Source organism: Dipodomys merriami, unplaced genomic scaffold, assembly GCF_024711535.1.
Source record: "Dipodomys merriami isolate MVZ:Mamm:240054 unplaced genomic scaffold, mDipMer1.0.p SCAF_338, whole genome shotgun sequence".
Taxonomy (NCBI): Eukaryota; Metazoa; Chordata; class Mammalia; order Rodentia; family Heteromyidae; genus Dipodomys; species Dipodomys merriami.
This window is the reverse complement of record NW_027204915.1, coordinates 459345-486429: the sequence shown is the minus strand read 5'-3', so window position 1 is coordinate 486429 and position 27085 is coordinate 459345. Positions and strand designations below refer to the sequence as shown.

Genomic DNA, 27085 nt, shown 5'->3' with positions numbered 1-27085 from the left:
TAAAATACAAAATGCATCCATGACTAAGACACAATAAAAAGAATAACTACACTGAATGCATGATACCTTCCAAATCTCTATGTAAAGAGAGATCCTATGTGTAAAATAGGTGAGCATATGATTTTTGCCAGTGCTGGGGCTTCAGTTCAGGCCTTGGGACTAGGCCTGACTTTGTAGTCTTCAAGGATGGTGAGCTTCACCTTCCCCCACAGTGCAACAAAGTTACCCAGACCTGAGTTGGAATCTCAGAGGTGGCAGAAAAATGGTGAGAATTCTGAGTCAGGGTGTATTATTATTATTATTAGTAGTAGTAGTAGTATTGCCAAGCATGGGACTTGAACTCAGTTCATGACAACTCTACCTCAGCTTTGATCACCTTAGGCTGGCGGGCTCCCATGTCCCATAGGCAATCCTGGGATCCTAGGCTCTGAAGTTTACAGGAACAAATGACAGAAAAATGATGGAAAAAATGTCGCAGGATGGATTTTTTTATATTTTCTTCTTTTGCATGGTGACCATCCTGGGTCTGAATTACACGGCTGCAAATGGTACTTCACCTTGCATTGGAGAAGGCTAACGGACTATCAGGGAAGACATAGGCCCATGCAGCAACATAGGCCCTGAGCTTGAATCCTGGTCCTGACACCTACCAGTGGGTGAGATCCCAAGATACTTGTTCCTATGCATGGGAATAACAATGAAATGTTAGCAAACTCATGATTGAATGAGAAGTTTCTGCGTGCATTGGTCTAGTCCAAAATTAGATGCAATGATCCTAGGACGATGATTCATCTTAACGAATGGTTTATTAAGCATGAAAAGAATACTATTCCTTCAATGGTGGCATAATAAATACCTAAGAGGTAGTAGGAATGTAGTTGATGTCATTGAATCCTAGGTAGATGTCTCTGGCACTCTGTACAAATAAATATTTATTGGTGTTCTATCACCTGTCTATCCATGTATGGCTATTTTGTCCACCCCTGTAGCTCAACCTCAGGGTCTTGAAAATTCCCTGGCAGTTTCATTGGCTAGAGGTTGCCGTGTTGACACACCCATTCAGGGTCTGATTTGGGTCTGCCAGGCCCTGAGTTCAGATCCCAGCACTGCCAACAATTGTATCATGGAGTACGAAGCTGAGTGTGATACCTGTTTTCCTTTTCTCTGAGAGTCCCGGGTGTCAGACATGATGGAGAACATATCTACAAATCTAGACACTATGTGATGGGTTATCATCAATATCATAAATAGAATGTGTGTCATCATAGTCAATAAAAAATCTCATATGTAAAATCTACTTGGAACCCAACAAATTAAATCCCCCAACAACAAATCCTGAAAGAAACAACTGACCAATAAATAATTGGGCTAAAGACTTAAAGAGAAACTTCTCTGAAGAGGAAAGAAGGATAGCCAATAGACACATGAAGAAATGCTCAACCTCCCTAACCATAAAAGAAATGCAAATCAAAACAACATTGAGATACCACCTCACCCCAGTTAGAATGCCTATAATCAAGAACTCTAATAACAACAGATGCTGGAGGGGATGTAGACAGAAGGGAACCTTACCCAATTGTTGGTGGGAGTGTAAGCTTGTTCAACCACTTTGGAAAGTAGTCTGGAGAATTCTCAAAAGACTCCTCATAGAGCTCCCTTATGACTCAGCAATTGCACTTTTGGGCATTTACCCAAATGTTTACAAACAAGACCACACTAAAGCTACCAGCATGACTATGTTTATTGCAGCACTATTTACTATAGCTAAGATATGGAACTAACCCAGATGTCCCTCAGAAGATGAATGGATCAAGAAAATGTGGTATATATACACAATGGAATTCTATGCCTCCATCAGAAAGAATGACATTGCCCCACTTATTAGGAAATGGAAAGATTTGGAAAAAATTATATTAAGTGAAGTAAACCAGGCCCAAAGAAACATAGGTCCCATGGTTTCCGTTATTTGCAATATCTAGTATATGTCTGAGTCAAGCAGAAAAGGTCAGATAAGGTGATGTTATAGAAATGAACCCTAAGATATGTACTCAAATGTTTTTTTTTCTTTCTTGCAATTGTTTCTAACACATTTATAAGATTGTTTCTTTGTTGCTTTGTATGTCCATCCCCCTCAGGATAACCCCTGCTTTTACTGTATTTGATGTAGTATAATTTGTGGATAGGAAGGAGAAAAACAAATTGTTTAATAGGGATACATGTGGACTCATTGCAACAATGAGATGTACAAGTCGTTATGTCAAAAACTAACATTACAACTTTGGTGCCGGGGGGGGTGGGGTGGGGGGTGGGTGTCCATGAGGGGGAGGAGTGGGGAGGATGGGGGGGGCTGGGAGGAGATGGGAAGGGGAAACAAAGGAGGAGGCTACAATGCTTGATAAGAAATATACTTATTATCTTGCCCATGTGATTGTAACCCCTCTGTACAGTATTTTCACAATAAAAAATAGAAAATAAATGAAAAAAATAGAAATATAATAAATAACCACAACAAACAGGATATGGACTGATCATCTATACGTAAGTACAAATCCTACCTTTACAATGTATATAAATAGAATGTTTCCAAGGCTGGGACTTGAATTCAGGCCTAGGGACCAGGCCTTACTTTCTTGTCTTCAAGCATGGTGAGCTTCCCCTTCGTCTACAGTGCTTCAGAGTTACCATGGCCTTAAGTTCAAATTCAAAGGTCGGAGAAACGGCGTGAATTGCAAGCCAGGGAGCTATTGTTTTTTCTCCTTTTTGGTTTTTTTTTTTTTGCCAAGAATGGTCTTGAACTCAGGTCATGGCACCTGTGCCTCAGCTTTCATCACCATAGGCTGGGGTGCAGCTGCTGGAAACACAGCCTATCCTGAGATCCTATGAGCTGTGTTGGGAGAAAGCCAAGTGCATACACTGGCTGTCCCAGGAGAAGATGGAAAGGAGGAGAGTGCTGCAAGAGCTGCTGTTGCTCCTCACAGGGGAAGGCACATACAGCAGTCTTCAGATGCCACCCACCACCAGCACTGCTTCAGACGCCTCATGGCCTGTGGTGGGTGAAATGAGGGAGGAGCAGAAAGGTTTTGACGAATTGCAACTTGAAGAGAGCATGGAAACTGCCAGAGGAGAGGTCAGGGTTCCCATCCCCATAGAGGACTCCCCCAATGAGCAAGTCCTGCTCCAGATGCCCCACATTCAGATCCGTCCACAGCTCCCAGGCTCAGGGGAGGAGTGCTCGCCCACTTTCTCCTGTAAACTGATGTAGATGATGACTCTCTATGTGACATACTGACTCTCATAAGCCTTGGCAGCCACCAGAAGTAGGTGGCCAGGTGGCTTTCTCTCAGGCCTCCATCTGCTGGGTGATGGGAAAGTTAAACTGAGGGTCAGGGAGGACAAAGGCTTCAGGGAGTTGTCCCAAACTCAAGGGGCATATAATGGCCCATTGGTGGCCAGGAAAGAGGCACATGTTATGCTTATCACAAAGAATAAATTGTTTTCAAAGCAAAAAAAAAGCCTCCAACAAAGATTTTTTCTTCCAGTCTTGGGGGCTTGAAATCAGGGCCTGGCCACTGTCCCTGAGCTCTTTTTGATCAAGACTGGCACTCTACCAGTTGAGCCCCACCTCCTTTCCAGCTTTTTCTGTGTGCAATAGAACCAAGGGCTTCAGGCATTCTAGGTGACCACTCTATCACTGAGCCACATTCTCAGCTAGGATGATTGTCCCCCCTCCCAAACCCATATGACCATTCCTCAGATAAATAGGAAGTAGGGGCTAGTATGAATATGAAACACAAGTCTGGTTCACACCAAAATAATCCCCCGCCCCTTCTTCCCATACCCTTAGTTGAAGTTTCTCTTCTACCATTGAGGGATGAGAGGGAGAGGGGAGTCCCAAGAGAGTACCAACAACAGTGGCCCCCTGAGTCCCACATCCTCCCACACACAAGTTTTCCTCCAGATTCTGATCTTACCTGACTCAATGTGAAGACTAACTTTCTCCCCACCACTGCAAGGCTCAGGATGAAATAAAGGTCAACTCTGTCCTCAGCCCACACCCAAGGTGGAGGCTCCTAGTCCCAGACCTACTTCCACCTCTGACTGCCCCTAGTTAGGCCAGACCCACCACTCACCACTATGTTGGTGGTGATGACCTCATGGATGGATTCCAGGAAGAAGGTCTATGGCAAAGAGCAGAAGCAGCAGAGCAGAAGGAGTTGGGGTGATTGCTCTGGGATCTTCCTTGGAGCCCTCCTATCCAGCCAGACACATGCTGACCCAAAGCACGGACAAGGCCAGGGGGTGAGAAGAGATGGAGGAGCTCGGGACTAAAGGAGGTACTGCTTTGTCTTGGTGCACTTGATCAATTCCAATTACAATTAATTCCAATTATATTTGGCCCATGCCAATCCCAAAGACAACATGCAATGCCTCCCCTTGTTGTTGTTGGCCATGAGCTCTGTCCCTGAGCTCTTTTTCTCAAGGCTGGCACTCTACCACTTGAGCCACAATGGCACTTTTTTTTTCGGATGTTTCATGGAGGCTCAGAGTCTCACTGTCCTGTCCAGACTGGCTTGGCACCATGATCCTCCAGATCTCAGCTTCCTGAGTAGCTAGGATGACAGGCATGTGCCACCAGTGCAAAGTATGTGATGCCTTTTGAACGCATCTTGGCAAGTCTGTAAGGAGCCCAAAGGGCCTGGATAGACCATGACCCAATCAAGGAGCCGGGATGGGGGAAGGCTGACCTTCTAGCCATTCTGTTCCCCCAAAATCAAAGATGCCATGTGATGTTGTATGCATCAAAAACCTAGGCCAGCAGCCACCAGGCTTAGTGGGGGGAAAGTAGAGAATACCCAAAGATTGCAGTGTAGAAATCTTTGATTTTGCATGCATGTGGTGTATGTGTGTGTGTGTGTGTGTGTGTGTGTGTGTGTGTGTGTGTGTGTGTGTGTGTGTGTGTGTGAACTCAGGGCCTAGGCTCTTTCCCTGAGTTTTCTTGCTCAAGGCTAGTGCTGTGCCACTTGAGCCACAGCCCCACTTGCTTTTCGATTGTTAGTTGTAGGTAAGAGTCTCAAGGACTTTCCTCTCCAGTGTGGCTTTGAAGCATGATGGGGGCCCTAGGGAAGCAAGAGTAAACACAACTCTCAGGTACAATCCCTATGGTGGGCCACTCCTGCCCCCTGGTGGCCACACGCGGGACATGTGGCCCGGTGCCATCATCCTCTAGAGTTCAATTTGGGGAAGTGACCAGAGCCAAAATGACTTTTGCTCACTCTGATTGCTGATGCCAGAGCAGGTCTGTTCCACCCTAGGCCAAGAGAGCTCCAGGGGATACCCAACTTTCCAGAGACACAAGGAAGAGAGTGGTCAGCTCCAGGCTGAGCTAAGAGCCTTTGCCCACAGATACCCCAACTTGTCCTTACTTATCACCATAAGACCTGTGAAAGAACAACCCCCAAAAAACAAAATTGGAACTGTGCCTCCAAGTGTTAGAGCTCTAGCATTGAACCAAAGAGCTCAGGGACAGGGCCCCCAAGCTTTGAGTTCAAGACCCCCAGTCACCTTCCCCCATAAAACACAGGTTTTCTAAATGTGAAATAGTAGGGTTTGTGAAGTGTTTCTGAAGAATGGTGATACTGAAGAAAGCACCTTAATTTTAATGACAGGTGAACTTGTGACATACAGCTATGTGCTGAGTCCTTCACAGGGAGCTATTTGCTGGGTCCTTCCTATATGGGGGTTTTGTGCTAAGTCCTCAAAAAGGTGTTGTTTGCTGAGTCATCACAAAGGATGCTATGTGCTGAGTCCCTGAGAAAAGTAGACCGTCCTGGGTTTTTCAAAGGGTGCTGTGTGCTGAGTCCATTACACAACGTACTGTATTCTGAGTCCTTCAAAAGGTGTGGTGATCTAATGCATCCCAATGGGTCCTGCTATGTGCTGAGCTCTTGCGAAGAGAGGTATGAGGTGAGTTTTTTGAGTGCTGTGTGCTGAGTCCTTTACACAGGGTGCTCTGTACTGTCCTTCAAATGGTGCTGTGTGCTGAGTGCTTCCACAGTGTGGTATGTGCTGAGTCCTTCAAAATTGTTCTATGTGCTGAGTTTTTCAAAAGGTGTTGTGCACTGGGTGTTTTTTACAGGGTGCTTCATACTCAGCCCTTCAAAGGTGCTGTCTGGAGTCTTATAGGGTGCTATGTAATGAGTCCCTAGGAAAAATTGCTATCTGCTGAGTTTTTCAAAGCATGCCATGCACTGAGTCCTTTATACTGCAGGCTATGGACTCCCTCCTTCAAAGGGTGCTGTGTGCGGAGTATTCTACCCAGTATACTACATGCTGAGTCCTTCAAAGGGAGCTGTGTGCTGAGTCCTTTACACAGAGTGCTTTGTGCTGTTTTTGGAAGTGCACTGTGTGCTGAGTCATCCCAAAGGGTGCTATATTCTGAGTCCTTTAGAGGTAGTTATCCCCAACAATCACACAGACACAAACACAAACACAGATACACACATGTCACCATGCACCTGCTTGGTGTGTGGAGTGAAGGGGAATGGAGGAGAGTCTCTTCCAGTGGTGGGGCTGAGGGGAGATTCAATCCCCTGGGCAGGTACTGGGGGGGGGGGGTGGAGAATGCTGAGCTGAGGTAAGGCTGCAATTGCCATGGTCTGGAGGCCTTAGGATCTAGTCAGGGCTGCAATTGTGGCCAGCGGTGGGGAGCGGGGCCCAGGGGAGGAGGGGGCAGGGCTCAGGGGCACACTTTGGTGGCAGCAATGACTAGGGGCCCAAGGAAGCAGGGGCTTGTGCATCAGGGTGGCAAGGCCCAGGAGAGGGGCTGAGAGAGAGCAGAGAGAAGAGTGAGCAGGAGCACAAGTGAAGTAGGCCCTGAGAGGAGACTCGAGCTGGGACAGCTTCTTTACAGGTTTTGTTTTTGTTTTAGGGATTTTAGAAAAAAAAAAAAAAAAAAACCTTGGCTCCAACCAGCCCAGTTCTTGGAATGAAAATGCCTCTAGGTCCCCCTCCCCATAACAACTTAACCCACCTCCATTGTTCTGTTAAAGACTCAGGGACTAAACAGGTAGCCAGAAATCAGGCTCATGCTGGCATGCTGGGGACATCCCAAGTTTACTATAAACTCCACCTTTTTCACATGTTTATGTTAAACTCCACTAAACTCCTTTGTGTATGTTTACCTTAAGCTCTGCTTTACCTTGAATTCATGAGTCATTTAAACCAAAAGTGACAGGCTGGTTTAAACAGCCATTATGTGACAAAGTGTAACCTCACTGGCCACCTGCATGTGGTCTGGTATGACTGTGCAATCTTTTGGGTGTGTGAAAATCTCATTGGTTGCCTACTTGACCAGGCTTCACCTTGTGATTTTTGCGTTTAAAAACCTAAGCAAGTGGGCTGCTCGGGGTTGCAGTATCATCTCCAAGCCTGTGCTGCGGCCCTGGCCTCTCAGTGTAGGAACCTTCTCAATAAAGTTGCTTCTTTAATAATAACTTTGTTGCGGTAGGCTCTGTCACTCCGGACGGCTAGTTGGGCTTGCCTGCCTGAGTAGGGGGTCTTCTTACTACACAAGCACCAGTGTGTAAGGTCCATTCCTGGACTGTGAACAGACCTCACACAGTACCTGCGTTATCTAGGCAACTGGGACACCTGGAAGAGGTCACATCCACATCTGCTGAGGTCACATCTTAACCTGATGTGGCCACACCTTTCTCCCACCTGATCCCACTTCCCTTTACCTGGACACACCCTTCCCCGTATCCCTACCCTATATAAGGCCTAATCTGGGGCCAAACATCCCTCTTTTTCTTTTGCCAGCTGCGTGGAGTGCCAACCTTGCCTGGTCCCAGCAGGTCTACTGAATAAACCTACCCCTATCCTGAATACCACATGCATGGTGCAGTTCTTACTCGGCTACCTCTTTTTAAAAAACCTAACACAGTGGAAACGGCTTCAGTGGCTGTCGGCTGCTCTGTCCATAGTGTGAGTCCTGGCCAGAAGTGCAGAGCATGTGGCGATGAGGCAGCTATTGCTACTGAGGTGGAGGCAGCAGCAGCTGCCTACACAGGGGAGGAGGAGCTGAGAAGGAGCAGAGGCTGCGCACAGCCCCGAAATGCACCCGCAGACGCCCCTGCCCCCTCTCAGCAGCGCTGCTTTTCAAATATGGTGCTGCCGTCTCTGAACCACAGAGACTCTTGCAGTCACCTGGCGGAGATGGCGCGCCCCTGGCATGCTTGTGGCCTTGACTTGGTCCCAGCCCCGGGTCCTCAGATGCCGGTTGCGCAACTGTTCGCAGCCTACAGCTTCTTCCAGCAGCACACGTGAGTGGCTGCCCTGCGGGCTAGCAGCCCATGACCCCACCCCCTACCAACTCCCCACTCTACCCTCCCCCCATCCCAGCCGAACCAGAACACCACCTCTTGCTTCCCCTTACCCATCATGCATACACCTCCCCCATGCGCCACAGTCTGCCCTGGCTCTGCCACAAATGCACCCCAGGGGTGGGAGGTGGAGGTGGGTGTCCACCCGGGGATCCCACCCTCATCGCTAGTGGCCAGTGTTCCAGGAAAAGGGAGCTTCAGAGTTAGGTGAGGAGGGGGCACCACATAGCCCCTAGCCTGGAGCAGTGGGAGCCATACAGCCTTGCATCTGCATCCTTTCTCTCCCTGGTGGGAACCTGGTGGCTTTAGTCAGAGGTGGCGAGCAGCACCCACCACCTGCCTTCTTAGGTCTTTTCCTTTTTGCTGGGGAGGGAGGTGTTGGATAAAGAAGATAGCCCCCCCCTTGCTGTGTGAGCTCTTTTCTTCTGTGCTCAGTCACCCTTTCACCTGAGGACATTCCCAGAAGAGCCCACTAGAGAGGTGAGGGAATTGGGGTCAGATAGAAGGTGGGTATTTGGAAGAAAAATACACCCCCTCTGACACATATACAACCAGCCTGTACCCCCAACTCCAGCTGTCAACAGTTCTGACTGGGTGATCACATTTCCTAGTTCTGCCAGCTTCTACTAGTGCTCCCAGTCCATCTGGTCTCCTTGTCCTCCCCAAGAATCTGCCAAGTCGCCCAGAAGTATGTAGGCTGGAAGTAGGGAGTCCATCCATGTATATAGCCTTTAGGACCTCATCAAAGTCCCCAACAATGCCCCCACCCCAGGTCAGACACCTCTCTGGAGGCATCATGACCCCGTGCTTTGTTTTCTGTCCAGGCTCTGAGGAGCCACATGTCTTGGGACTCGTTCACCCAGAGTCCTAGGCTAGGTTTTGGTGAATGGGGAGTCAAGGCTGGTTGTTCCCAAGGGTCTGGCCCTGGAGAAAGGGGGAGGCAGGGTAGTTCTACATTATTAGAGCATTGTTCCCCTTGGGTGGTTGCCCCTGGTTCTGACAAGGGAACCCCCGTGCTTGAGCTGGTACATTGCCTAGATGAGAAACCAACAAATTCAGGAGAGGCACTGCACTGAGTCTGTGTGTTTAGGTGTGTATGAGAGTGAGAGAGAGAGAGAGAGAGAGAGAGAGAGAGAGAGAGAGAGAGAGAGAGAGAGAGAGAGAGAGAGAGAGAGAGAGAGAGAGAGAGAGAGAGAGAGAGACCATCTTTCTCATTGTACAGTCAGCATTTCTAAAAAGAGCACAAGCATTTTTGGGGGGGGGTCCAGTTGTGGGGTTTGAACTCTGGGCCTGTGTGCTGTCCCTCAGCTCTTCAGCTTAAGGCTAGCACTCTACCACTTGAGCCACAGCACCACTTCCGGCTTTTATCTTTTATCTTATGTGGTGCTGAGGAATGGAACCCAGGGCCTTGTGCATGAAAGGAATGCGCTTTAACACTGAGCCACCTTCCTAGCCTGAGCAAAAGCATTTTATTTTTGTGCATGTGTGTATTTGTTGTTCTTTTTTCATTAATGCCCAGTATGAGCACAGCCACAATTTTTGTTTTCTCTTTCACCATTTCATGTCTTCTTTAGAGAAGGTTTCATTAGATGTTCCTTCCCACCACATTCGTCCCCTTTCCTGCAGCCCACAGTAACTGCTGGGCCTGCGTGGGTCTATCCTAGGAGGCCTGTGTGAAACACAGACCAGAGTGGACACCTGCCCTTCTGTCTTTAGCCAGAAGGCTCATGAGGCTACTGTGACCACAGCTGCATTCTTCCAGCCAGACAGTCTGCTCTCACGTGTATAGTTGGAGCTAATTCAAAGTTGGGAATATGTCTGCTAAACATAATTAGGGAACGAGATAGGGGGTGTAGGGCAGGGGCTGTGAATCTAGGAGGGTCTGGGAAGTGATGAATGGTGTGAAATGGCAGATGGTTCACCACGACAGAGGATGAGAGGGGAATCTTACCCAGGGCATTGATGGTGTCCAAGGGCATCTTAGCAGAGGGCTCCAGGTCCCCAATGTTGCCATGGATTTCCTCCCAGGGCAGTGCACTGGTGGGCAGTCCTCCCTGGAGTCCTGCAGACTCCAATCTGTGTCCCTCCTGGGCTGTTTCCAGCTAGGCAATGGTAGGCAAGTGTGTTCCCCCTGCTGGAGCCTGCTTGGGATCAGGACATGGCAGTTAGCTAAGGCTCTCTGAATGCCATTTCTGTAACCTGCTGAAGGCTGTCTGGAAGGAAAAGGGGACTACTGATTTTGGAACCCATTAAGTTTAATAGGGAAAAGTGAAATGCCAGCTTTTCCAGGGTTATTTTTTTGAAGCTGGCATTTCTACTAACGCCTGGGATTCTGGGTCAAATTAGTGGACCATTTCAGCCACCAAAAGATGAGTTTTTTTTTTTTTTTTGTCGGTCATGGGGCTTGAACTCTGGGCCTGGACGCTGTCCCTTAGCTCTTCAGCTCAAGGCGAGCTCTCTACCACTTGAGCTACAGCGCCACTTCTGCTTTTCTGGTGGTTTATTGGAGATAGGAGTCTCACAGTCTCTCCTGCCCGGGCTGGCTTTGAACCGCGATCCTCAGATCTCAGCCTTCTGAGTAGCTAGGATTACAGGCGTGAGCCACCATTGCCTGGCGAAAATAATGACTTTCAAACCGGCACAGGCAGAGTTCCCAAACCAGAAGGTTTCCTGCTACGAATGTCGTGCCTTGACTGCCTTTCTCCAGCAGCTGCTGATTCTCCACCGGCTCTCTCTAGGCTGACCACCACAGTTGAGGATGTCTTGGGGAGCAGAGATTGTGACCTCGCCATCTGCAACCTGTCAGCTGTGAGCAGAGACAATTCCCAGCACTTGCACTGGAATCTGGGAGATTCAGAGACCTGGGATGCCTCAAGGATCCTGTCTCTGCAACATGAAACTTGGGGGCCAGATATAGTGGACCATCCTGTCTGCCCCAGGGAGTGGAGAGGAGGCCCCTTGAGCCTGGCATTCACCTCACAGCAACTATGTTCACACCTGAGTGGGGAATGGAGTGCCACAGAACTGGTAAGTGGCTGGACAGAGATCTTTGAGAAGATAGACATCCCAGAGGCCCTGGAGTCCAGTGAAGACCTCATGGCTCTCGTCCTTGAAACCAAAACAGTTAAGTCCAGTGGCACCAGGAGGGTGGGAAGAGGAGGAGGGAGAACTGTTGGAGAGGTACATCAGGCTTTGCCCCCACCCAGGATGCTTACCTGAATTAGATGGGACTTTTCTGTAGTATTGTCATAGACAGATGCTCATTTATTTATCCAACAAACCATTACAGTGTGTGTCAAGCCCAGGGGGACGGGGGCGGGTCATACACGATGAAAGGTTCCAGTGCTGGTTCCACAGCACATGAAGAAATCTTGGTTTGAGTTGGATACCATTGCTTCATACCTGTCATCCTAGCTAAAGAAAGTGTATAACACTCTTATCTCCAACTAACTACCAAAAAGAAAATGCCAGAAGTGGATGAGTGGCTCAAGCCATAGACTGTTGGCCTTGAGTAAAAAGGCTCAGGGACAGCACCCAGTCTCTGATTTTAAGGCCCAGGAGTGACACAAAGAGAGGACAGAGAAAGACAGGAGGGAAGGATGGAGGGAGAAAAGAAGGAAAGGAAGGAAGAAGGAATCATGCAGGCCTTGGTTTGGAGTTCCGGGATCAAGGGAGCCAACCATTCACAATCTCTGCGGGGACAGTTTCAGAGCCTGAAGCCAGTATGTAGGAGCAAGCCACAGTCCCCTTGGCAACTTCACGACATCCAAGATCTGAGTTGTTTGCTTACTGCAGAGGGAAACAGCCTGGTGTAGACCCTAGGGCTCAGGGTGTGTCACCCAGTTACAATCTCCCCTAGCTCACTGAGTTTTTTTTTGGTCAGATAAGAAGAAAGTGTCTAAAAGCTAGGGAGGATAGGGAGAGGGAGTGTCCAGAGGGGGGTGGCAAGAGATAACCAGGAAGATGAAGAGGGAGGATGATCCCAGATCAGGTGTGCCAGGCCATTGAAGCCATGACCTCACCTGACAACCTAGACCATCAGTGATAGAGCCTTCAACCCAGCCACATCCCTATTAAAAGTCCTAGCACTCTGGGTTCACCCTTGACGACCTCGCTGTCGCCCACTGCAGGATGCCTGTGCAGTACATCCTTGGGGACTGGGACTTTTGCTGGCTCAATCTGAAGATGACACCCCCAGTGTTCATTCCTCAACCACAGACAGAGGAAACCAGGCCACTGGCACAGGACAGCCAGGGAATGAGGGAAAGAATCAGACACATGTTGATCTAAGACTTCCTCTAGTGGACTCTAGGGCCCCGTGAATGCCATTCTCAGAGTTAGAGTTGGGTCTCCTTGCTGGCTCAGCCTTTAGTCTAGATGGAAGATGTGGGATTTAGAGAGGGCGGACTGAAGGTCGAGGCTGGTGAAAACACCAGAGGCACTGGGCTCTGAGCTGCATTGTTTCTTTGAGGATACTCACAACCCAGGATCATTCCTGAGGTGGATCAGCCCTTTTCTCCTCCTGAGATAGAGGCACCTAGAGCCCGCCAGTCTGCATCCCTTGGCTGAGAATTCATTCATTCCAATATCCTTTGGTTTGATAACTAGATCTCACCTGACTGCCCAGTGTCAAGGCAGGACAGTGAGAGATCTTGAGTCCTTGATGAGGTCACGGGTTTCTCAGTATTAGATTGTACTTGAATGTCCTGACTTGGTGCATGGTCAGTCCCATCTAAGACTGCCATGACCTAGGACATAGAATTTAGAGACTCAGAGCACAATGGGGTCTATTCTGTGAGTCTTGAGTATTATGTGTGAGCTTTGAGCTCCGATGTGCTCACCTGCTTCCCTTTCTTGGGTGGATTTATGCTAGAAAAAGTTTAAAACTAGGGCCTGGGTCCCATTCCTTGTTTTATGCTCAAAGCTAGCACTCTACCATTTGAGCCACAGCTCCACTTGCAACGTTTTTGGGTGTTTAATTGGAGATAAGAGGGTGGCATTCAACTGCAGTCCTCAGATCTCAGTCTCCTGAAGGGATAGGATGACAGGCATAGAAAAGCATCTTTGGCTGGGTGCCAGTAGCTCATGGCTGTCATCCTAAGTACTCAGGAGCTGAATCTTAGGATCACGGGTGAAATCCAGCTTGGGCAGGAAAGACCCTCAGACTCTTCTCTCCAATAAAGCACCAGAAAAGCAGAAGTGGTGCTGTGGCTCAAGTAGTAGAGCACTGGACTTGAGCTGAAGAGCTCAGGGATAGAACCCAGGCCCAGAGTTCAAGCCCCACAAACAACAAAAAAAAGAAACTAAAACATCTTTGTCTGCAAAGGACGGTGGAGATGTGTTTGTGTGTATGTGTGTGGGAGGTGTGGGGGTGGGTAGACATTTATCGCGCAGCTCAGTCATCATATTAGATGGATTGTCCCAAACTCTTAGTTCATGGCAGCCAATTCTTGACCACAGGTGGAGCTCTGGGTTGGATGTCAACCATCGGACCTCAGTCTCCTCATAGGACAGTTGTGAGTAAATAAGGGACTAATACAGAGGGATCTCTGGAGCAGGGCCAGGAACAGAGGGAGCAGGTTTCAGATACAGTTCTCAACAATTCTGTGAGCATATGACAGGAAGTTGCCGGGAAAGGGCTCAGATGGGGTCTGTTATAAATCCTGCAACAGGTATGGGATCATGAAACAAAATGTTGCTGTCTTTCATCATTACCCTATCACCATGAAGAAGGGATCCTTCACTCTATTCATTTTTCCAGCCAGGTAACCTATTCATGATCGCCAGCTGACAGGAATCTTGGCCTGATTTCTCTGCCATGCTTCCTATGACAGTGGTTGTTATTCAGTCCACTTCTTGTGGTGGGAAGTCCACTTCTTGTCTTTTGTGGGGCTTGAATTCTGGATCTGGATGCTGTCCCTGAGCTCATCAGATCAGGGCTAGCACTCTACCACATGAGCCACAGAATCACTTACCATTTTCTGTTAGTTCTTTGAGGATAAGAGTCTCACAGATATTCCTCCTGAGCCAGCGATGAACCAAGATCTTCACATCTCAGCCTCCTGTGTAGGTAGGATTATAGGTATGAGCCATCAGCATCTGCCTTAAGTGTAATTCTGGCCCTCTGTCTCTGTCTCTGTCTCTGTCTCTGTCTCTGTCTCTGTCTCTCTCTCTCTCTCTTTCTCTGTCTCTCTGTCTCTCTGTCTCTCTGTCTCTCTGTCTCTGTCTCTGTCTCTGTCTCTGTCTCTCTGTCTCTGTCTCTGTCTCTGTCTCTGTCTCTGTCTCTGTCTCTGTCTCTGTCTCTGTCTCTCTCTCTCTCTCTCTCTCTCTCTCTCTCTGTCTGTCTCTGTCTCTCAGGAATTGGTAGAATGAGTGTTGGAGGAGGTGGCCCAGCATCCCCATGTGGCTGGAACCCAAGGTGGCCCTCTCATTCTGGAGGTTGGCTGTGGGTCAGGAGCTGTTTTGCTCAGCCTGTTGAAGCAGCTTCATGAGGTAAGCCCCTCTGTACCCTGGCTAGACCATGACGGTTATTCATTGTCCATCTCATGAGTCCTTCCCCACATCCCTCAGCTACACCGTTGAAGGAAAGTGGATGAGAAGGTGTCACCTTGTCCCCCTGCCCAGCACAATCCAGGGCCTCTGACCTATACCCCCACCTATCTGACAAGACCCTGGCTATAAGACAATAAAAACACTCCAAGTGTACTACCCTTTGCTCGGGAGTGTTGTTTCGGTTAGCGGGCGGAGTACAGAGGAAAGACCCCAGACCTGATTCCTCCCGGGGGGACATTTGTTCTCGTGACAGAGCCAAGTCATTGCTGTTGATAAGGACGAAGCCTCCATCAGACTGACCCAGAACAATGCCCAAAGATAGGTAGGCTATTGAAGTATCAAACCCACTCATATCTGCTTCCTAATCCCAGCAAGGAGGTATAGTGTGGGTGGCCTGCCCCTGGGCCTAAGGGATTATAATTGGATGGTGGCAGTCAGGAGCTCATGGCTCCCACCCATCATCCTGGCTCTTTGGGAGGCTGAGGTCTGATGGTTGTGGCTCAGAGTAACCCGGGCAGGAAAGTGCGTGAGAATCTTATCTCCCATAAACCACCTAGCTCCCCAAAACCACACACAAAAAAGCCAGATGTAGTGCTGAGACTCAAGTGGTAGAGCCTCAGCCTTGAACAAAAGAAGCTAAGGGATAACACCCAGGCCCTGAATCCCAGCCCTAGGACTAACACAACAATGAAATAAATGAACAGTGTCCACCTTTTATCTGACTTCCAAGAAAGATGTATTCAGTTTTCTCGCTGGTACATGTAGCCAAAGTTAAGGGGCTCCCTTTGATGTTCCCCTAACCGTCTCCTTCTCTCCTTTATCTGTCCAGGCTTTATCTATTGCAGGACAGAATTCAGATCATCCCCCTGGATGTGACCTTAGGTACCCTCCCCCATCCACCTCCCTTGGGGTCAGGATCCTGGATGCATTCCCTGCTGGGAGGATGAGGCACCACAGAGATGAGGGTAGGTATCCTCAACACTCACCCACATACACACACACAAACACCCCTAATCCAAATCAGACTAGCCTTTTCCAAAGACACTTTATCTCCTTGGATTAACTGACCTAGGAGAGGAATTTGATCCCCTGTAATGATTATTTTAACTTGGGCTTGCTAGTTGACAGGAGATAAACAGAAGCAAAAAAATCCAAAAAGCCTTTGGTGCCCATCACCTGGGGCTCATGCCTGTCATCCTGGCTACTCAAGAGGCTGAGATCTGAGGATCATAGTTTGAAGCCAGCCATAAGCTGGAAAGCCCATGAAACTCTACTCTCCATAGAACAACCAAAATGCCAGAAGTGGAGCTGTGGCTCAAGTGGTAGAGCACCAGCCCTGAGCAATAAACCTCAGAAAGACGGCTCCCAGATCCTCAGTTCAAGCCCACACAAAGAAATGGCCCTGTCATGTTGCCCACAGATTGCATAGGCCTTGAGCCCCATCTCACGGAGTGTGATACAACACCTGCCCCTGGGTGGTGTATCAGGACCTTCACAAATCCGGTGGTGGAATCCATGCCTTCCCCTTCGTGCATTCTCAACCCACACTGGCTGGAAGTCAGAGCCTGATAAGACTGGCAGCCTGCACAGCGTAGAGGCTCCAGCTTTTCCAAGGTGATCAGAAAGGGCTTCTTGAAGACAGCACTTGAAAAGGGGGTCTTGCTTAACAAGGAGGATCTGAAAGAAGCGCAGAGAGCAAAGGTGCTACAGATGATGGGCAACATAGCAGAGCATGTTCATTTCCAGCCAGGGCTGCTGGTGAGAGACTTGGTATAGATGCGCGAGACTGTCCCAAACAGGCCTGAAGGGTCACAGAAGAACAGCTCTCTAGGGCTGGGATTTTGTCTTAGAGGTGGAGGGATCACCTGGCACATAGGAAAGCATGGGTTCGATTCCTAGGTCCTGCATACACAGAAAAATCTGGAAGTGGCACGGTGGCTCAGGTGAAAGAGCACTCCGCTGGAGACAAAACAAGTCAGGGACAGTGCCGGGCCATGAGGTCAGGCCCCAGGGCTGTAACCATAAAACAGTTCTCCCAGTGCTCACAGTGACCTTTGTGGCAGGTGGATGGCTATGCCCTGAAGCTCTTAGTAGATCCACCCATGCTTTGTGTCTCCTCTGACAGAGGGAAGCTGCACAGTCCTTCTTACCTGGGCACCCCTGGGCCCGCTTGTCAGCAACCCTCCCAATGTCTTCCACCAGGACATGAAGCAGCTGGCCCCAGAAGTCCTCAGGTATCGGTTGGGTGGGGCACGGAGACATAGGGCATGCCCCAGAACTCCTTGTGGGTCCGATCTGCCCAGGAAGACCAGCAAATCTGGAGGAGGCAGATGGGAGCATAGAGGGGGTTAGTGATGTGGAGGGGGCCCTTTAATCCCCATGGCTCCACCCAGATTCTAGCATCCCTTTTCTGTCCCTGAGGGAGGTAGAGGCGTGTCTAGGTGGTAGTGTCTAGAGAAGGACTAGGTGGAAATTCTGCAGGACTAAATACCTTAAGCCATGAGCCAGTGGCTCACACTTGTCATACCACACCTGTCATCCTGGCCACTCGGGAGGTTGAGATTCACAGGATCTCATTTCCAGCCTAGGCAGGAAATTTCTTCCAGAGCCTCATGTCCAATCTCCAAGCGGAAGTGGCACTGTGGCTCAAGTGGTAGAGCACTGGCCTTGAGGAAAATTAGACATCAGGGACAGTACCCAAGCCCTGCATTCAAGCCCCTCAACCAAAAAACCAAAACAAAAACAAAAACAAAAAAACCTAACAAGAAAGAAACACACTCCTTCCTTGCTTGCAAGAGATGGTGAAGTAGTAGGGTTGCTGTGGTTGTGAGACCAGATGCTGACCTCACAGTACAGACATTTCTAATAAGTCCCCAGATTTACCCCAGTGTGAAGCCATAGGGTGGGTGGTGCCTTACCAAGAACTCCAGAGGTCATGGCCTGTGGTAGGCAGGGAGTGGGTGAATGGGAGCAGGGGTGGAATGGTAGTGTCAATTATATGCTCTCAATCTGTGGAAGAATGGTTTTGGATGCTGGTGACCAAGTCTGAAGTGCAGGGTTAAATGTGTTTTCTGTTTTGATGAGTTGGGTTTTCCCTTGGTATAAGAAGGTGGCTGCAAGGAGGCTGCAATGCTTGGTAAGAAATGTATGCATTATCCTGCCCATGTAATTGTAGCCCCCCTGTACAGTATGTTCTCAAATAAAATAAAATACAATTAAAAAAAAAAAAAGAAGGTGGCTGCAGAGGAGGCGACAATGCTTGATAAGAAATGTACTCCTTATCTTGCCCATGTAAGTGTAACCCTTCAGTACAGTATTTTCACAATAAAAAAAGAAAGAAAGAAAAGAGCTGAAGAAAAAAAAAAGACGGGTGTATCCGGGCGCTGCCAGTGGTTCATAACTGTCATCCTAGCTACTCAGGAGTCTGAGATCTGAGGATCACCGTTCAAAGCCAGGTTGGGCAGGAAAGTCTGTGAGACTTTATCTCCAATGAACCACCAGAAAATTGGATGTGGTGCTGTGGCTCCAGTAGTAGTGTGCACACTTTCATCTGAAGAGCTGAGGGTCTGCTTGCTGACCCAAAGTTCAAACCCCATAACCTACAACCAAACAAAAGATAGCTGAATTTTCTGCATAACAGTGTGTACAGTAGAAATGCCATGATGTGTTGTGAACCATTGCAGACATGTGAGAGGCTCTGAGTTTTGTCTACATTGGCTCTGATGATGGTAGTGCCATCATATCTGGAGTGGAATATTCAGGGTTCTCAGGGACTGCTGAGGCTTTGGGCTACCACTGTATATGTCTGTTTGTTTGTGTATCTTTTGTCTGTGTGTATCTGTGTCTCTGTGTTTGGATGTAGAAGACCCGGGCCTTGAACTCAGGGCCTAGGTGAAGTTCCTATGCTTCTGTGCTCAAAGCTAGAGCTCTAACACTTGAGCTGCAGCTCCATTACTAGCTATTTGGTGGTTCATTGGAGATAAGAGCCTCACAGACATTTCTGTGCTGGCTGGCTTTGACCTCAGCCTCCTGAGTAGCTAGGATGACAGGTGTGAGACACCAGTGCCATATTTGTGTGTGTGTGTTTTCCTCATCTCTCTGTCCCCTTCCTGGGTGCCTGTCTGCCTCTTTCTGACCTCAGATGGTGCCCCTCCTCCACACCGACCTTGCCTTTAGCCTCCTATCAGGGTCTACAATGAGTCCTAAATTACCAGAGCCCTGAGTTCAAGCTTTTCTTTGGGGCGGGGCCCAAGTCCAGCTGTCCAAATCTTTGGCCGCCTGCAGGGGATTCTGGGTCAGCCGGGGCAGCTGCAATAAAGTCTTGCCTGTCTCTGGGTGGGGAACTCAGACATGGGATGTCCTTCCCGTTTCCTCAGCTAGACCTCTGGCTGCATGTCCCTCTCAGAAGGCTGGCAGTGAGTGGGGGAAGGAGGTTGCCGATGACTCTCACCAACTCCAGCTTGATAATGGACTGAAGGCCGCCCAAGCAAGGAGGATTCCGGGCTACTTTGGAGGTGACGCCAAGGTGGCTTGGAAGTGTCTGTTGGTGTCTAGGAAATGTCAACATAGTTTATCTCAGGCAAGTCTATTTTCCAGCCCCAGCTGGCCCTCTAAAATCCTTCTAGAGAATTCTAGATGCCCAGAATACAGAGGCACAGACTTTAGATTCCAGAGCCAGGGAATTGGGGGAGGAGAGACTGGTATGGCCAATACTTCAATGTTCTGGGGCATTAGCCTTGACCTGGGTATGCTCCCCTTGTGTACGTTCACGTCTTAACCCAGAGCTGGCCAGAAACAGGCCACTTGTGGTGGTGCTGTGGAAGTGGCAGGAGTGGAAGTGAGATCTAGGATCATCAACATCTGGATTTATGGCGTGAGGAGGGATGGGAGGGCAAAAGGTCTCTTTAAAAACAACTCTTAGAGCTGGAACTCAGGCCCTAGGCACCGAGCTTCCTTTGCTCAAATCTAACACTCTACCACTTGAACCACAGCTCACCTTTCATCTTTTTTAGTAGTTTCATGGAGATAAAAGTCTCACGAACTTTCCTGTCTGAGCTGGCTTCAAGCTGCCATCTTAATAGCTCAGCCTCTTGAGTAGCTAGGATTGCTGGTATGAGCCACTGGCACCTGTTAATGATGTTAGTGTGTGTGTGTGTGTGTGTGTGTGTGTGTGTATGTGTGTGTGTGTGTGTGTGTGTTTGTGTGTGTGTACCATGGCTTGTACTCACAGCCTAGGTGGTATCCTTTAGCTTGTTTGCACAAGGCTCATGCTCTACCACTTGAACTACAGTAGCTCTGCTTCCCAGCTTTTTGGTGATTCATTGGAGATAAGAGTCTGCCCACCCAGGCTAGCTTTGAATCTTGCTTGATCCTCATGTGTCAGCCTTGAGTAGCTAGGATTATAGGCATGAGCCACTGGCATCCAGCTGCAAGGATGTCTCTTCATACTGTCTTCTGTTCTAACAGCTGTCTCCTTGCTCTGGCCTAGATCTCTGATCTCCACATCAGCTCCCAGTAGCCCTTGACTGTGTGGAGAACATAAAGCTCAAACCTGTCAAGCATCCAATTTCTATGTCCTCAGGGGAGGGTAGGATTCCTCTGAAGCCTGGAGGAGTAGGGGGAGGGGAAGAAAGGTTAGCTGTAGCTGGGTGCTAGGCTGGGAGAGCGGTACACTGTCTTAGCCAAGAAGGAAAGTGTGGCTAGATGTTAATATCTCATGCTCTCATATTCCTAGCTCCTCAGGAGGCTGAGATCTAAGGATTGGCATTCAGAGGCAGCCTAGCTCACATTTTCTTTTCTTTTTTTCTTTTTTTTTTAGTATCAGTGGGATCTTTTTTTCTGTGTGAAAATTCTGTACAGAGGGCTTACAATTACATGGGCAAGATAATGAGTAAATTTCTTATCACCAGCTAAATTTTCTAAAGTGTGTGAGACTCTCCTTTCCCAATAACCACCTGAAAGCTGGAAGAAAAGCTGTGGCTCAAGTGGTAGAGTTGCTAGCCTTGAATGAAAAAAGTGAGGGACAGAGCTCAGGTCCTGAGTTCAAGCCCTAGTACCAAGATGTGCCCATGGACACACACACACACACACTCACACACACACACACACACACAGAGGAAGGTAGCAATGATGAGCTGAGCTAGAACTGGGGGCAGTCCAGAGGCATAGTCATAGTAAACTCTTGACACATAAGTTATTTCTCCCCAACTCCTTCTTGGGCTGAGGTGTCTGGGCCATGACTGTAAGTCCCATGGAACCTGCACCTCCATCCATGCATAGGGTACAGGACCAAGGGAAGAACACGATAGATGCTGGTTTATACTCAGTACATGATTGCAGACCTTCATCTGCCACTTAACACTGGTGACCAAAGCAGGGATCTGAGCCCTGGGACTCGGGATAGCCACTACTACAAGCAGCAGGTAGTCAGCTGTGGATTCCTGAGCCTACAAGTCTTTCATGAGCCCAACTCAACACTCACCCAAGGTGTGCCTGACAAATTTGCCCCCATGAGTAGGCATTACCTGCTGTGCCATCTTGCAGCTCTTGCCCCTCCTGACTCAGAAACTTGGTCTAAAATATTGAATTACTGCTCAGATCCACACTGCACCCATGACAGATGGCATTCTGATGACCTGGCTGATGACTTCCAGGCCCCAAGGCTAGAACCTTCTCTGATACTTTGGCCCACTCTGTAGGCAAAGGCTCCCAAAGAGGCTGCTTTCAAGACTTGTAGGACACCTAGATATTGGGAGACCCTTAGTGGTCCACTGGAAATTACTCTACCTAGAGCCACAGAGTGAGGTTCAAGCAGGTCTGGTGGGCCTTGAACTCTGGGACTGGGAACTGTCCCTTCAGCTCTTCAGCTTACCACTTGAGCCACAGTACCACTTCCAGTTTTCCTGTGGTTCATTGGATATCAGAGTCTCTTGGACTTTCCTGCCCAGGCTGGCTTTGAACCATGATCCTCAGATCTCAGTCTCCTGAGGAGCTAGGAGGATAAGCATGAGCCAGCAGCACCCAACTAATTTGGACTTTCACCACAGTGGACTAGGAACTCCTGAAAGCTTTTCTTTATTTTTTATGTGCCAGTACTGGGGCTGGAAATTAGGGTCTGGGCTCTGTTCTCTAATTTTTGCCTCAAGGCTGACACTCTACCACTTGAGCCACAGTTCCATTTCTGGCTTTTGGTAGTCCATCGGCAAGAAGAGTCTCACTAACTTTCCTGACCTGAGCTGGCTTTGACCCAAGACTTCTGATCTCAGTCATTCATTTGAGTAGCTAGGATTTGCAGGTGTCGAGCCACCACTGGCATTGGGCTAGAAGCTTTACTTAAGCAAGTGTTCTTCCCTGCATTTGCCCTGACTCCTCCATGTAAAGGAGGCCTGAGGGTCAGGAGCTGTGAAAAATAGTCTTCCAGCCACAGGAAATGGCTGGGGTCCATGATGAAAAGCCAAGCTCATATTCCCCTGGGCACCATTCTGGGACCTCTAGCCTCTGCCTTCCCTGTGACTCAAGTACAAACCTTGACCCAGCCTTGTATGTCCTGCCAGATATGTCAGAAGCCACAGAACTTTCATTCCACCCACACCACCGATTCTACACCACACATCAGGGAACTTTGTGCATTGTTGTACCTTCTGCCTGTGGCTCTCTATCTTGTTCCACATCTTAGAACTCCACTGGAATTTTGGCACTGGTTATATCACCTCCAGGAGCAAATCTTTCCTTCCCTTCTCTCTCTTTTTTTTTAATATTGATTTGCTAGAGATGGAACTTGTGCAGGGGGCTGGCAAATGCTCTGGCTTGGTGTGTGTGTGTGTGTGTGTGTGTGTGTGTGTGTGTGTGTGTGTGTGTGTGTGTGTGTGTGTGTGTGTGTTTGTGTGTTTGTGTGTTTGTGCCAGCACATCATCTTAAATATACTTGGAACTCAAGAAGTTAAATCCCCCAACAACAAATCCTGAAAGAAACAATTCCCCAACAAATAAGTGGGCAAAAGACTTAAAGAGAATCTTCTCTGAAGAGTAAAGAAGGATGGCCAATAGACACATGAAGAGATGCTCAACCTCCCTACCCATAAAAGAAATGCAAATCAAAACAACATTGAGATACCACCTCACCCAGTTAGAATGGCTATAATCAAGAACTGTAATAACAACAGATGCTGGAGGGGATGTGGACAGAAGGGAACCTTACTGCATTGTTGGTGGGAGTGTAAATTTGTTCAACCACTTTGGAAAGTAATATGGAGGTTCCTCAAAAGACTCCACATAGAGCCCCCCTATAACTCAGCAATCCCATTTTTGGGCATTTACCCAAATGTTTACAAACAAGACCACACTAAAGCTACCAGCACGACTATGTTTATTGTAGCACTATTTACTATAGCTAAGATATGGAACCAACCCAGATGCCCCTCAGTAGATGAATGGTTCAAGAAAATGTGGTATATATACACAATGGAATTCTATGCCTCCATCAGAATGAATGACATTGCCACATTTATTCGAAGTGGAAAGTCTTGGAAAAACTTATATTATGTGAAGTAAGCCAGGTCCAAAGAAACATAGGTCCCATGGTTTCCCTTATTTGCAATATCTAGTATATGTCTGAGTCAAGCAGAAAAGGTCAGTTAAGGTGAAGTTAGCGAAATGAACCCTAAGATATGTGCTCAAATGTTTTTTTCTTTCTTGTGATTGTTTCTAACACATTTATAAGACTATTTCTTTGTTGCTTTGAATGACCCTCCCCCACAGTATAACCCATGCTTTCACTGTATTTGATGTCAGTATAATTTGTGGAGGGGAAGGGGAAAAACAATTCATTTAAATAGGGATACATGTGGACCCATTGCAACAATGAGGTGTACAAGTCATTTTGTCAATAACGAACTTCACAACTTTGGTGCAGGGTGGCAGGGGTGAGTGGGGAGGATTGGGTGGGGGCGGAGGGGAGGATGGGAAGGGATGGGAAGGGGAAACAAAGGAGGAGGCTACAATGCTTGATAAGAAATGTACTCATTATCTTGCCCATGTAATTGTAACCCCTCTGTACAATATATTCACAATAAAAAAAGGAAAACAAGCCGTGCACTGGTGGCTCATGCGTGTAATCCTAGCTACTCAGGAGACTGAGATCTGAGGATCTCGGTTCAAAGCCAACCCGGGCAGGAGAGACCGTGACACTCCTATCTCCAATAAACCACCAGAAAACCGGAAGTGGCGCTGTAGCTCAAGTGGTAGAGCGCTCTCGTTGAGCTGAAGAGCTGAGGGAAAGCTCCCAGGCCCAAAGTTCAAGCCCCACGACCGACCAAAAAAAAAAAAAAGGGAAAATATATGAATAAAACAAAAATGCAATAAATAACTACAACAAAGAGGACATGGACTCAACATTTATACGTAAGTACAAATCATACCTTTACAATGTATATAAATAGAAGGTTTCCAGGGCTGGGACTTGAATTCAGGCCTAGGGACCAGCCTTATTTTCTTGACTTCAAGCATGGTGAGCTTCCCCTTCATCCACCGTGCTTCAGTTACCCAGGCCTTAAGTTCAAATTCAAAGGTAGGAGAAAAGGCGTGAATTGCAAGCCAGGGACCCTATTTTTTTTTTTTTTTTTTTTTGCCAAGCACGGTCTTGAACTCAGGTCATGGCAACAGTGCCTCAGCTTTCATCACCATAGGCTGGGGTGCAGCCGCTGAAAACACAGCCTATCCTGGGATCCTAGTACTTCAGGCCTTGTGCAGGGGGGGGGGGGGAAATGCACAGAAAAAAAGTGGTGTGATGGCGTTTTTACATTTTCTTCCTTTGCACTATGGCCATCTGGGTCTGAGTGATCTGACTCCAAAGGATACTTCACCTTGCATTGATGAAGGCTTGCAGGCTACTGAAGAAGCCATAATCCCGACCAATGATTAGCCAGGCACCAGTGGCTCTCAGCAGTCCTCCTTGATACTTAAAAGGCTGTGATAGGAGGATCAGGGTCAAAGTCACGCTAGGAAGTAAAATCCTTAAGACCCCTGTCCAACCTCAATGCCAACAATGCAAAAGTAGAGCTGTGTGGCTCCAGTGGTAGAGGGCTAATCTTGAGCAAGAACAGCTCATGGACTGTGCTCAGATCCTGAGTTCAAGGTCCAGGTTTGGCAACAAACAGACATACACAACAATCTGTGCAGCCATCTGGCTAAAGCAGGTCTCCCTCTTGTCCCCAACTGGATTGTACAGAGTTTCCTGGTGAAGGGGCTGCTGTCATCTTGACTCTGTCCATTCTGTCTGCATCACAGGATTCCAGGCACACCCCCATTCTTTCATGGTTCTTTTTGCCCAATGGGATACAAGAATAGTGGCCACGCCCACATTCCATGCTTCCCAGTTACACCTGGATTCCCTCTGTTGGTTGACACCAGCAGTTGAGGAAGGTAGAGGTGGCTGAGTGGTGAGCAAGAGACTCCAGGTGACTTTGAGGTAGAGTAGGAAATGATGTCCTAGTCGGTGAGTGGGAGAATAGAGGATTTCCTAGAGCCTGGGAATGTGGCCAGCCCAACTTTCCCGTCCCATTGCTCAGATGTCTGAAACAATAAGAATCAATGAGAGAACTGTGGGCAAGAAACTGCCACAAGAACACCAGCAGTATCCTCCCGACAGACCTGAAACATTCAAGAAAACAAAGAACACGAAAAAGGGAGGGATCCCCAAGATAAACACCACTGGGGACCCAGATTGAATGGAGAGTCCGGCCAAAGGTGATGTCGACCATGGGCCTACCCTGCCTTTGGACACAGTCACAGCCACCAGGGTCCAGAGTGTCAAGGGTCCCAATACCACCAAGGATCCACAGAGGTGCTACCTGCATGTGGTGCCCACCCTGGACAACAGAAAAGAAGAAACCAGGCACTCTTTGCCAAGATCCTACCACTGAAGCTGGGAAAGACAGACCCGCAGGGTCAATGGGAGTAAGAGAGGGAGAAGATAGCCCAGATACATGCAGCAACAAAAATGGAGGTATAGATCCAAAAGGTACCCATACAGCGGTTGGTTTCAGCAGAAAGCGATTTACAATGTGTACTGGCCCAAGTGCAGCAGACCACTGATGACAGAGAAAGGGAGCATGAAGCTCTCACCAGCTGCCTACAAGCTACAGAGTGGCGTTTGGCAGAGCTGGAGATAGTGGCTTCTCTGGTCACTGCTGCAAAGGAGAAGACCAAAATGTTCCTCACACAGCTGAATGATGTGATCCTTCAGCTCGAGGAAAATACCAGAAACTCTGATGACCTGGAGCAAGTGAACACAGAGTTGCAGGAGAAGGTGGACGTGCTGTAGATACAGAGGAGCAACATGAAGAAGAGAATATGCAAGTTCCAACAAGCGCTGGAGGGCATTAGGTACTGAAGATGGAGTTGAATAACCTGGAGGAACAACTTCACATCCAGGTCCAGGAAAACCAGTCTCCGTCTTCAGAACGTGGAGCAGCAGGAGCAACTGCAGAGACTGGAGGAGAAAGCCTAGGATCAGCAGGAGACCCCTGAGACCCCACGATGTGCATGTGTGTGGGATAGACAACCGGAGGAAAAGCTGGCCCTGCTGTGGAACGCTCTCCACAGGGTGAGCACTGAGAAGGAGGAGCTCGCCAGCATCCTGGACTCAGAGCAGCAGATGAAGAAACATCTGTGGGAGCAGTAGGACTGTTCAGAGAAGAAGATAGAGAAATGGATAGTGGTGGCTGAGCGAGAGAGAGCCAAGCAGCTCAGGAGCAGCAGGAGCAGTCCCTGGGCCAGTGCAGGAGTTCAGAACCTCCTGTGAATGGCACATTGTCTCCAATGAGCGACTGTGGTCTGAGAAGGAGGCCCTGCAGCAGCACTTAGAGAGGCAGATCCAGCTGCTGGAGCAGCTGAAGCAAGTGAAGGGCTCAACAAACTGGAAGGACCAGGTGGTGTCCCCGAAGTGGCAGGACACTCTCAAGTGCCTGGAAGCCACCAGATCACAGGAGGAATGCCTGCAAGCCCAGCTGAGCTTCCTGGCTTTCCCTGGGGAAGGGGAAGGCATGAGCCCTGGAGAAGCAAAAGTTAAGGAGGTGAATCCCCCCCCACCCCATGTGACCATCACACAGGATGGAGATGTTCCCCAGACCAAGAGTGATATGGCTCTGAGAGTGC

At 48.5% G+C, this 27085-nt stretch overlaps 1 pseudogene; it reads left to right on the top strand.

Moving 5' to 3' along the window:
- LOC138803207 (MTRF1L release factor glutamine methyltransferase-like) overlaps positions 1-26612 on the top strand; it is a 68498-nt pseudogene extending 41886 nt beyond the window's left edge.
- The last annotated feature ends 473 nt before the right edge of the window (positions 26613-27085 follow it).